Source organism: Melitaea cinxia, chromosome 19, assembly GCF_905220565.1.
Source record: "Melitaea cinxia chromosome 19, ilMelCinx1.1, whole genome shotgun sequence".
NCBI classification, from domain to species: Eukaryota; Metazoa; Arthropoda; class Insecta; order Lepidoptera; family Nymphalidae; genus Melitaea; species Melitaea cinxia.
In genome coordinates this window covers 4,990,275-4,997,905 of record NC_059412.1, presented here as the reverse complement: position 1 = coordinate 4,997,905, position 7,631 = coordinate 4,990,275, and the positions used below count along the sequence as shown (strand labels likewise).

At 31.6% G+C, this 7,631-nt stretch overlaps 1 non-coding gene across 1 annotated transcript; it reads left to right on the top strand.

Moving 5' to 3' along the window:
* The first annotated feature begins 2,279 nt into the window (after positions 1 to 2,279).
* On the top strand, positions 2,280 to 2,352 carry Trnav-cac. Its single transcript has one exon. It is a non-coding gene; the product is annotated as a tRNA-Val (tRNA).
* Positions 2,353 to 7,631: the final 5,279 nt, after the last annotated feature.

Here is a 7,631-nt window from a genome sequence, read left to right as displayed (position 1 = left end):
TAATAGCTGTATTTGCTACGTATATGATAGTCAGTACGGACTCAAAGCTCTATCTAGTATTTTGGATCTGTTATTCTGTTCTCAGAAGGTTGATGGCTAAGTCGAAGCCAAAAATGAAGACTGCGTAATTATTTATTTGTGTATTTTTGGACAAGTACAAAACTTAGTATTTATACTACTTTCAGCTTACTTTTACTTTTATTTATTTAGTTAAGTGAAAAAGAAATGATAGGCGACTATTACGGTAACTTTTTTGTTCTTTAATGTCAAAAACATGTGTTTGTTGTGTTTCTTTAATTTATTTCATTCACAACAATCTGTTTGAAATGTTTTAGTTTAATAATTCTCACTGCTTCTATTCTCTAAATTTCTGTTAACATATTTTCGTGGTGTTCGTATACAGGAATAAAGCTATTTACTATATAAATATTTTGATAATAAAAGCATGAATTTACTTTTACATAGCGGATCAGCGATATTAAAACAAAAAAATCTCAGAATTTTTTAGTTATATTAAAATGAAATTTTAAATTGCGCTTATAGTTTTTTTATATACTAATATTTCGGAATTTTGAGGGGAACGCGATTCTAAATCTTGTTATAAAAGTTTCATTTTATGTTGATAGCGTTAACAAATCCATTAAATAAATGATATTATTATAGTTTATACAAAACTATATTAGGAAAGCATCATCGACGACGCTTGAGTAACAGAGCGTGACCGATGATTTCCTTTTTTTGTGATAGCGTCTTACAAAAACAATCCCATAGACTATAATGGCATTGGGATAAAAAATATTAATGAGGTTCGTAAAAAATGTTATATCTACCATGGCGTGTAGTCAAAAACGTGTTCTTATGACATATCTTTTGAGAAAAGGCAAAATTGTCTGCACTAAATGTTATGATATTCTGAAAAATACAATATAACATTCGCAAACTCTGCAATAGAACAGCGTGATAGCATCACATTCAATTCATCTCCTACTCGTATATAAGAAAAGAGAACTTTGTACATTAATTTGATTTCATAATGTATATATACATATGAAATCAAATACACGATGTTATACATTAAGATTTCTTCCAACAACGTAAATAAATAATTTGTAAATTTTCTATATTACTAAGTTTTGTAAATATCAAAAGTTATGACTGAATGTATTTATAATAGCACTAAGCACTATTTATTATTTAATTTATTTCTCTTAATTTGTATGTACACCTACTTGTATATTAAATTTATTTAAATGTTGTTTTTTCTTTATTTTTTAATAACTTTATATCCTGTATCTACTGAAATAGACTGTGAAGCCCAATTTGATTGTTATCTGCGTAATTAAATTATAATTATATAATATAACTAGCTGACTCGGCACACGTTGTCTTACCGCTAAACGCTATTTAAAAATAGGAGTTGGTGGTAGAAGGGTGAAAATTTAGGATTGTATGTACCTATTTATCAACGCCAAATCATAATAAAATAAAAAATGAATAATTTATCTAAAAATTAAGAAAAAAATTTAGGGGTGGACTACCCTTAACATTTAGGTGGAAGAAAAATAGATGTTGTTCGATTCTCAGACCTACCCAATATGCACACAAAATTTCATGAGAATCGGTCAAGCCGTTTCGGAGGAGTTTCACTACAAACACCGCGACACGAGAATTTTATATATAGATTATATGGTAGAAAGACCACAGCCAAATAATACTGCTCTCAAGTAATATTGTGTTCCTGTGATGCATATGGTGGCCAGAGCTTTTGGGCAAGGTATTATAATAGGTTGGGTTGGCAACGCCCGCTTACCGTCAGATGGGCCATACCCTTCTTTGTCACCCTAGTCATATAAAAAAAGTTTTTGTTGTTAACTGTAGTAAATCTATAATTTTAACATGTTGAACATTACTGTACCTAACTTACATTGGAGTTCAATAAACTACGTGTATTTGATACTTATATAATATTTATTTATTATTGAGGTATCACAACTATTTATCATACTACCGTAATAAGAAGAACTTGAAAATAATTGTTGTCAAACGTATAAAATGAACAAAGACGTCGTTTGAGTGTTGAAAAATCAAATTAAAATACAAATATCTACTTAAAGCACATTGTGTGTAATTAAAGGGAATTATAATTAAAAAAACTATGTTAGTGAAACCGAGTAAGTTGTGTTGTATATGTGGGTAGAAAGAAAAAAACCATTTATATTTTTACAAATATGTTTACTATAGCATGCTTTGAGTAACAAAATTTAGACCATTAACGTATCGTTTCCGTAGTGTAGTGGTTATCACGTGTGCTTCACACGCACAAGGTCCCCGGTTCGATCCCGGGCGGAAACAATGTTTTATTTTATATAATTTATAATTCTCTTTTTTGTGTAGTAATTTTTTTTTCGTTACATATTTTTTTTCCTTAAAAATCTTTGTTATTGTGAACTCTTCAATTTTGAAGACAAGTTTTGTTAGGATCTCAACAAATAACGTTTTAGACCTTTGGAGAGAGACTGTAATGCGATTATGATTATTTTAGAAGGGTTGTTTAGTATTAGCTATCGAAAATATTGTTCAAAAAAAAGTTTGTAAAACATAGTTTTATAAAATGACTAGCCCATTGGCGTAGTTTGTGGTGACCTTGCTTTCTGCACCAGGGGTTGTGGGTTTGATTTCCACCCCGAGTCTAGGTGTAATATATATGTATATAATTTTTATTATTATTTTATATATTATATGCCGTGTGGTGTCGGCCGAGTAGAATAGCACCACCCCCTTTCTTCCCGTGGGGGTCGTAAAAGGCGACCGAGTATACCAGTCGGCTGTGACCTATAACACAAGCATTAAATTGCTATTACTGTAGGAACAGATGTCCGTTTGTTATGTTTTAAATATTTATTTTTTAACCGACTTCCAAAAAAGGAGGAGGTTCTCAATTCGACTGTATTTTTTTTTGTTTTTTTTTTTTTGTTTTATGTATTTTGTTACATCAGAACTTTTGACCGTGTGGACCGATTTCGACAAATTTTCTTTTAATCGAAAGGTGGTGTGTGCCAATTGGTCCCATTTAAATTTATTTGCGATCTAACAACTAATTTTCGAGTTATATCTAATAATGCGTTTTTACTTGACGCTTTTTTCGTCGACCTACGTTGTATTATACCGCATAACTTTCTACTGGATGTACCGATTTTAATAATTCTTTTTTTTGTTGGAAAGGGGACATCCCTAGTTTGGTACCGTGATAGGGAAACTAGGATCTGATGATGGGATCTCAGAGAAATCGAGGGAAACTCTCGAAAATCCGTAATAACTTTTTACTGGGTGTACCGATTTTGATAATTTTTAATTTAATCGAAATCTGATGTTTATCATATGGTCACATATAAATTTTATTGAGATCTGATAACTACTTTTTGAGTAATCTTTGATAACGCGTAGTTGCTTGACTATTTTTTCGTCGATCTACGTTGTATTGCTTGTCGATGTAATTGAAGTCGGTATTTTTTTCGTTTGCGAGGAAACACAATTATTTATTTATAAAATCCGAATGTTGATTAACTAAAATAGGAGGACTCATAACAATAACCACAAAGAACTTTATACGAATTAATTTGTAAATAAACTAATATAGGAAATTGAAAAGTTTGTTTATTAGAATCAGTTCATTAGTTCATCCATCGCTCCTCACAAATTTTGGCATTTATATTAGACTACCTTTTACCCGCGGCTTCGCTCGCATTAAATATTTTTAATATAAAGTATCCTATGTTACTTCGAGTACCTCCAAGAATATGTGTACAAAGTTTCATGACGATCTTGAGTAAGTAGTTTTTGCGTGAAAGCGTAACAAACAAACTTACATTTACATTTATAATATTAAATTAGGGATAAAAGATAAGTTTAAGATGTTATTAATACGACAAACAAAAACAATAATTAAAAACATAATAGTAAGCGATTAATATACTCGTATGAAACCTTAATGTGCCATTTATATAAAACTAGCTGACCCCTCACAACACGATTTTTTTTTTTCGTAAAAGTATCGATTTTTTTTTCAGTTTCCTTTTATAAAAAAGTTTAGATTTGCGTTTACATGCATTTCACCAATTTATTTAATTTGTAAGGATAACAAAATCATAACATCATCGGCCCTTTATTTTGAAGTCGGTACCAAAAGCTAGTTGTACCCGCATTTTAACTGCGCATAAGCATCGTGCTCTCAAGTCACGCTCGACGAGACACTAATGAAATAAATTAATAGCGGCGAACTAAATTACACGAAAATATTCAGAATAGAGTTCAGATCACCGGTTTTTAAGATATTTACTTAAGTCTAAAATGTGTCATACATGTTACAACACATTATCTATCTACATAATTATATATTTTCTTGGTTCTTGCAAGTCTACTTTGGTTTGATGGTGACTTAGATTTTCTGCATTGATAACAAAAGTAAATCACACACATATACGCACATAAATATATAAAAACAAACTAGCTGACCCCGCAAACGTTGTTTTGCCACAAATGTTATTAACCCGTTTAATCCCCCCCCCCCCTTATAACTTAGGGGTATGAAAAATAGATGTTGGCCGATTCTTAGACCTACCCGATATGCCCACAAAATTTTATTAAAATCGGTCGAGCCGTTTCGGAGGATTTCAATGTTTAACACCATGACACGAGAATTTTATATATTAGATGAAAGTCTCATGTCATAGCTTTTATCACAACAGATGTTTAGCACCGCGTCCAGACTTCGCAGAAATTATTTATTTATTTATGCTTTGTTGTATAACTAAAATAGATTACTAAACATAGTTTAAATATTTTATAGTACAATGCGCGCACTTATCTCTAATTATCTACTTCTTCCAGACAACCTACATAGTTCATACTTCTAGCAATAATGTATTAAAGTAATTTTTAACTGAGGTAAGGCACGGCAAGAAATATGTGAAGTACCTCACAAAAGATCTTTGCCAAAAAAATACTGCTTTTAAGCAGTGTTGTATCCTTTGGTCAGCGATATTTGATCGTAGTACTATCGTAAATTTGTATTTGATTTAATAAGTGCAACATTAACATCTAAGAACGTAATTTAAAGATAAGGAATTAAGGATATTAGATACAAACAACCTAGTTTTCGACTTTGCGTGCATTAGGAACATTAATACCTGAAAGACTGGTATTCGTTTGCGAATACTAATTTAGTTGTTTGTTATTTAGTTGTTGTAATATAATTGCAGAAATAACTCTGCATTTTTAACAGTCTGTAGATCTGTGACTCCCAGGTCTGTAGATATGTCACAGTCACAATATATACGACCAGATCATGAAAAACATCTGATTAGTATACACAAATGTCAGGTCCTTGTGCGTGGATCGAACTCGCACTAACAACGCTGTGTGATTACGGCATTAAGAATATATAGCCACCCCCTCTCTTCCTGTGGGTGTCGTAAGAGGCGACTAAGGGATACCACAGTTCCACTACCACCTTGGAACTTAAAAAGCCGACCGATGGCGGGATAACCATCCAACTGCTGGCTTTGAAATACACAGGTCGAAGACGGGCAGCAGTGTCTTCGGCGCGACAAAGTCAGCCCTACGGTCAACAACCCGCCTGCTCAGCGAGGTGACAATGGGCAAAACAAATGAATTTTCTCCATTTTTGGCGCGAACTTGTGGAGGCCTATGTCCAGAAGTGGACTGTAATAGGCTGAAATGATGATGATGAATGATAACAACTTTAATTCAAAGACTGTTGTTTTTTTTCTAGACGAAATCAATCTTATAGGTAGCCACAGGTATTGTATAGTTTAGATTTGTATGCATAGTCTAAAATATTGCCAATTCTTTTTTAAGGAAAGAAATATCGAACTATTTAAAATTGAATTCACAACACGTCGAAAAACGTTAGCGTTGTAAAAAATCGGAATAGAGAGATCGTTCAACTCTCGCATGGCGACTCTAATTGCAACAAAAAATTGATAATTGTATACGCGTAGTCGACGATAAAAACAAGAAAAGACTTCACTGGTTACTTTGTAATTTGTTGACAGTTTCGCATAACATATTATACGTTTCGTTATTATTATATAAAAACAAAGTTTAAATTCCTTTGTTAGCTTGAATATTATATTATAATATTCTATTCAAGCTAATAAAGTAGTCCGCACTGTATCGGTTTTGTTAAGGGTTGACGTTATTTTTTTATGTATTGTTTGTAATTTTTAAAATCAGTTTATTATACGAAAATGGATTGATAGTCGTAATTTTTAACTGACTTCAAAATAGAAGGAAATTCTCAATTCGACTGTATTTTTTATCTTTGGTAGGTACCTCAGAACTTTTTACTGGGTTGACAGATTTCGATGATTCTTTATTTTAGCGAAAGGTGGTGTTTGTCACGTGTTTTTTTTTAAATTTGATCGACATCTGAAAAAAATATCTTTTTTTGGTCACCACTTTTATGAAAACAAAAAATAATACGAAGCTGGAAGCGTTATTAAACAGTCAGAGGAAAAAGAAATGTTGATGTTTTTTTGTTATTTAGGTATTAGTAGTAGTTCCTAGTTAAAATAATGATTTAAAATGTTTTCAGTAGTTTAATTCTATGTGTTAGCAATTGACCTTTAACTACAACGACCCCTGGGAGTATTCATCTTTTTATATTTACTAACTAGCTTTTGCCCGCGACTTCGTCCGCGTTAAAATTACTTTGGGCTGTATTTTTAATGTTTAATGTAGGTACATATTTTGCAACAGTACACGTAATTCTTATTAAATCTCTAATAAGATTATAAATTTCAATGTAAGTTTGTTTGTTACGCTTTCACGCGAAAACTACTTAACCGATCGTCATGAAACTTTGTACACATATTCTTGGAGGTATTACAAGTAACATAGGATACTTTATATTTAAAAAAAAATCAATGCAAGCGTAGCCACGGGTTAAAGCTAGTATGTTTATAGTTTCTTCTCATCACAAACTTCCAACACCTACAAGCCGTTTTGTTTTTGCGACAAAAGGTCCTATCAGATGTGAAGTTTATCTCTATACCAAACTTTGTTCAAATCGGTTCAGCTTAAGCCCGAATATGTATATGAATATGAATATATATATTATAAATGCGAAAGTTTGTAAGGATGGATGTATGTTTTTATGTATAAGGTACTCTGTTACGAAAAAATTTAATAGACCAATTTAATGAAACTCAATAAGTAGATAGCTAGAGTTCTAAAATAACTCATAAGCTACCTTTTATCGCGACATTCCGATGTAATCGGAAATTACGCGGGTCAAACCGCGTGCCGCAGCTACTATAATTTAATTATATCAATATTCAATAAAGTAATCAATTATACATTCCTTTTTAGTCATCAATCTAATAATAAGTTAAAATTAATTAAAATGTCGCAACTGAATATTACTGAAATTTTCCATTATAAAAAGCATAAAATTAAAACAATTTAAATTATTATTTCTGGGATTATTCAAGTCCATCTCGGATGCATGCAAATTTCTAAAACATAATTACATATAGTGATTAGCGGTCTGACAACTATGGCCAATTAGCGCTTTTTCTTAACAATTCTCTACTTTCGCAGGGAAATCT